Genomic DNA, 6,028 nt, shown 5'->3' on the forward strand with positions numbered 1-6,028 from the left:
GTACATCTTCATTTTAATTCACCTATACCAATCCAATGTGGCAAAATAGTGTACCTTGGTTTAAATCATTTTTGGTACATCCTCAAACCTATCCCTGCTTGAAGAAAAGAAAAGAAAAAAGACACTACATTTCTAGAGGCGTACTTATGATTGTGACCTGGTGTATCATACCTGACCTGGTGTATCATAATTATACCTGGTGTATCATAAGTATGCCTCCATACACATTGTAATATTTGAAAGGATTTACTGCAAACGAAGACATCAAATTTGCATCCACCTAAAATGTAGCATCTCATGTACAGTTGAAAATTTTAACTGCATCAGGGTGCTTGCAATATAAGCTTGATCAACATGGATCAAACTGTCTCCATGTTATTTCTATTTATTATTTCCATTTTTCCTTCTGAGTCTTGTTTGTGTATATACATACACATATACATATACATAAGAACATTCATATACAAACAATGCACATTTTTACATTGAAAGAATATGATGATGGGTAACTCAGGAATAATATTATTAAATTAAAACCTTGAAGATTCTTTTTCAAGGGAATGAAAAATGTAGAGGAAATTTTTATAAACATGTGTTCCAAAAAAGGGAGAATTTTTTTACAATTTAGATCCATCATCCCAAGAAATCTTTACTTAAAGCAGTTCTTTACTTAAGTTGTCACAGTGCATAAATCCAGTTCAAAATTAAAATTAGAGGAGATTTCAGTAAAATTAAGCTTCAAACATTAAAAAATAATAATTATTGATATTACTATACTATTCTTCAATCTAAATATATAAACTAACATAGAATCTGACATCATGCATAAAAAAATTTCGTCAAATTATAAAATACTTTCATTAATATTATAACCTTAAAAAAGATACAAAATAAATAAAAAATATTTTTAGTTACAATATAGAGTTAAGATTTGAGATTTAGAATTTTAACATTTAGAATTTGGAATTTATAGGTTTTAGAATTACAAAATTATTATATCTTTTTTCTGGGGTTGAATTCATTGACTTCTAATTTTGTTGGTTACATTTCTAGAGGCATACTTATGATTTAAAAAGACTTTCAGATTTGGAAGTAAGAACAATTAAAATCATAAATTAAATAGTGTCATTTTTATGGTTTTTAAAATTTTTATTTCAAATTATTCTTTGCTTACACAAGATTAATAATATAATTGGTTTAAACTATATTCTTGATTACTCTATGGTATTTAAATAAAAGTTATGGTTGAACTTTAATTGGACTGTAACATTCAAGTAGCTAGGTTATGGATACTTTCTGTTGTGTTATGGCTCCCAATTCAAAAAATTAAGTATTTCACACTATTTATTTGTGGTATTGAAGTGATTTGTTTAATTATATTAGTTTAATTTATTAATTTAATTGTATAGATTAGTTTATTACCGGATTTGTTTTACACTATAATAATGAAGAAACTGGTATAAATAAGATCCCTGATTATGTTTTATCAATAAAATAAGTAATATATTGGTTAATTTGGTTTATATTGTAGAAACAAGATAAGTAGTTTATATTGTATCTATGTACCAAACTATTAGAAATGTATAATTAATTCACAAGTTATCTATGATTTTTATCTTTTTTTATACTGAAAAAATCGAATATATATATATATATATATATATATATATATATATAGTATTTTAAAAAACTAACCCATTTTCAGTTTATTATAAAATTTACTAGATTTTTTTTGTAATTTAAATTTAAAATATAAATTTTACTAATATTTAATTAATTTATTTTAATTTTTTCCCTTTCAGTTGATTTTAAATATATTATAGTATTGATTATGTTTTTTTAATTAAATCTTTATTATTGATAAAAGCTTTAGAATAATTTGAATCTGTATTATAGCTAAATTGAAGATTTTATTTGATTTTACTCCGGTTTTTATTATTTATCATTTAGAATTATCAAATTACAAGTAAATATATATATATATATATATATATATATATATAGTTGTATACACACATACTCATATTGATAATCTATGTGATAAATTCTTTTAAATATATTAAACTATAATAATTAGTATCTATAAATATTTATATTCACAAGTGACTGTTTTTACAAATTATTTTTATGGATTAAAATATAGATGTATCAAAAAATATTCTATGATATTTATATTTATTTTATTCTATTGTTTACTTAGTCTTATGACAACTTAATTATATATAATGCTTATATTATCAAACGTACAATCTAAAATTATTAGTTTTAAAATTAGTTGTCATATGATACTAAACTAAAAATGATTATTTAAGTAGATTATATTGATGTTCTATCTTGTAAATTAAAAATTTAATATTAAATAAATGACAAGACTAAAGATTTTTAAACAAATGATCTTAGATTTTTAAATTAAATGATAAAAATTATATAACTTATGTTTCAAATTTTAGCATTTGAAGTTACATGAGGGTCTTGATAAGTCTTCAGAATTATTATTTTTAAATTTTTTAACTAAATCTAACTCTTCATCTTTTACATGTAAGATTTCAATGGTATCAAATCATAATATATTCTTAGATTTTTACATAGGAAAATATTAACTTTTGTGAGTTCCACCAATGTATCTTAATTGATGGATCTATATATAAAGATTTTTTTAATCTTATTTAGATATTAAAATTTTCAAATTAAAAATTCTATTTAATTTTATATTTTTTGAAATAAAATTTTAAAATATTAAATATCTAGGAGCTAGTATATATAAGAGTAAAGGCATGCAATGGCAAAGCACATGAATGGCCTAGACTACTACCATTTGTACTATGGGCAGATTGTACAACTCATAGTTCGGTAATAGGTTATATGCCTTCTGAATTAATATATGGTCAAAAACCAGTAATGCCAATAGAAGATGTAGTACCTACATGGAGTGTATTGCCTTGGAAGAATGATCTTAGTAGAGAAGAACTTTTAGCATTATGGATTCAACAACTAGAAAGAAGACCCAATGATATTGAAATAGCAATAAAAAAATTGAAAGAAGCAAGAAAAAAGAATAAGAAAAGATTTGATAAAAAACATCGACTACGACCCAAGGCTATTGAAGATAGTGATTGGGTATTAGTTTATGATAGTAGCTTAGAAAATCAACATAGCACTATGAAGAAGTTTGCAAAGAGATGGTTTGGACCTTATATTGTCAAAAAGGCACACAACAATGGAACATATTCATTACAAGAACTTGATAGTATAGAATTGAAGGTACCCATAGCAGGTAAACGAATTAAGTTATTTAAACAAAGAGATGAAGGTATTTGTTTTGATGAAGAATAAACTCCAATAAAAGATATTGAGATTGAAATAGAAGAGCATATTCAAGATCAAGAATTGTACCAAGATGAAGAACATTCTACATCAACATATTGAAGAATCATTGGGGCATGTCAAAGAATACACAGATTCAAGGGAGGTGGATGTCATGATGTAACACGACTAATAGGTGAAAGAGTGTGGAGATTATTATAATTTAGGAGATCTTAGTTCAAAGTATTAGAACAAATTATCTTAAAAATATAGTTAATAATCAAAGGGGTAGAAAAATTAAAAGGTACCAATGCTGCCTTTTAGAAAGGTGACTTCTACTTAGTTTGTAGCACCATAAGTAAGGCAAATCAAAGTAGATTAGAAAAATAAATAATATAGGAATCTTTAGAAAGAAGTTAAGAGTAAATTCTTGAAAAAATTTACTTAGAAAAACTAGATATTGATGCTCAGAGAGGGCCAATTATGAACCAAGGTCGAAATCAGACCCTAGGGCACAAAATTGAGTCTTGACGATGACTTCGGGGTTCTTTTGGAGATCAAAGAATGAGGTTTGATAGCAAAATAAATAGGCTTTCTATAAGCATTGAGTTTGGATGATTTAGAGTTGATATGACTTTGTAAGAGCTTTGCAAAGTCAAGATTTGTTTCAGATGACTTGGATTTTATGAAATAAAATAGGATTTACGTTTTGGATGATTTCAAGAGTTTTGTAATAGATCTATAGATGAAAATTTGTGGATTTATGGTTATAGTTGTATTTAATATGTGTTGTTAATTTGAGCTTGATCTAATAGTTGAATTGAGAAATATTGAGGTTTAAGTCGGTCAAGGTATAAGAAAGTAGAATTTTAGATCTAGTAGGGATTTTTGAGATTTCTTACAATCTATTGATTGGGTTGGAGTGAAACTTATGTGAGAGAATATTAAACTTGTTTTTCTATGCGGTTGAGAATTTTGAGATCAATCGAATAGTGCAAAGGAGAGATATTGGCTCTGAAAGATTGGCATCAAGATTGGAGAAGTAGGTCGGCCAATATCTGAGCACATTTTTGAAGATATCGTGAATTTGGTAACTCTGATCCTTATCAATTTTTTTGTACTTGTTTTTAACTTATTTTTTTAGAAGGGTAAAAAATTTAAATTAAGATCAATAATTTATTCATTAGTTATTAAGGTTTAAATCTATTGTAAGAATTATTAGGATTTGGTTTAGGATTTAGTTAGGATTTCGTTTAGGATTTGGTTAGGATTTGGTTTGGGATTTAGGGTTTGGATTAGGATTTGATTTAAGATTTAGGATTTGGTTTAGAGTTTAGGGTTTGAATTAGGGTTTGATTTAGGATTTAAGGTTTGGATAGGATTTAGTTTAGGGTTTAGGATTTGATTAGGGTCTGATTTCAGATTTAGGATTTGGATTAGCATTTGGTTTAGAGTTTGGTTAGGATTTGATTTAGGATTTAGAATTTGATTTAGGGTTTAGGATTTGGATTAGGATTTGGTTAGGATTTGATTTAAGGTTTAGGATTTTATTTAGGATTTGGTTAAGATTTGGTTTACGATTTGATTAGGGTTTGATTTAGGGTTTAGGATTTTATTAGGATTTAATATTTTATTAATTTTGGCCTAAATTTTGAATGAAGTTCAATAGGATTTTAACTAGAATTAAATTAAGATTGAATTGAAATGTATTTGAATGACATTTGTGTCCTTTCTAATGTTTCTTTAAAAATTCATATTATTTGTTTGAAATTTCTTTGAGGTTTTTTTGAATTTGATTAAGCTTGCTTAGCATTATTATAGTTTAATTAGAGAATTATTAATATTCTATTAAAATTAGGATTTTGTTATTTTAATTTCCATTCTTCCTTCCATAGCCATGTGCCTGAAGCATTCTCAAGCAAGATTTCACGTATTACGACAATGTGTTGCAGCTCTACTTGGAAATGAGGCTCTTTATTGTTTGCCTTGAATACAACCTTCACAAGCAAGTGTCAGAGCATTGTGGCTTATATGACCAAGATCTAAGCCACTTACCATGGATTAGAGCTCTTTCATGCTCTTGACATTCAAATGACCAAGGTGTCGATGCCAAATACCAAATTTGTCTTGATCTTGAGGAAATTCAAAAAATACTGCCACTTCAACTCCATTGACCTTCTTACACTTAATGAAGTAGAAGTTGCCATCTCTAAAGCCTTTTGTAATATGATCTCCTTTCAATGTCTTCACAAAACACCCATTCTTATCAAATTGCACTTTACAACCATATGAAACAAGTTTATTTACCGAGAAGAGATTTTTCTTCATCTTTGGCACATATAAGACGTCCTTGAATCTGATCCTCTTGGTTTAGCCTTTCACAACAATCTCTATAACAATAGAGCCCATTCCAATAGCTTGTAATATGCCATTGTCTCCGATGACGATATTTGATGTTGAAATCTCTTCATAAGTGTCAAATGAACACTTGTATGGAATCATGAGCTTGGTGGCACCAGAATCAATGATCTACTTAGACATGGCAGCCATGAAAGTACCTTCACTTTCTATGAATGCATAATCATCACCTCCATATTCATCATGAGTATTGTTTGCACTTTCTCTGTCTCCTTTCTTAGCCTTGTAGCAATTTCGAACAAAGTGACCTAGTTTTCCACAAATGAAGCAAGTTCTCACATTGCCACATTGGTTAGGATGACTCCCC

This window comes from Physcomitrium patens, chromosome 7, assembly GCF_059467195.1.
Source record: "Physcomitrium patens ecotype Gransden chromosome 7, ASM5946719v1, whole genome shotgun sequence".
In the NCBI taxonomy this organism is placed as follows: Eukaryota; Viridiplantae; Streptophyta; class Bryopsida; order Funariales; family Funariaceae; genus Physcomitrium; species Physcomitrium patens.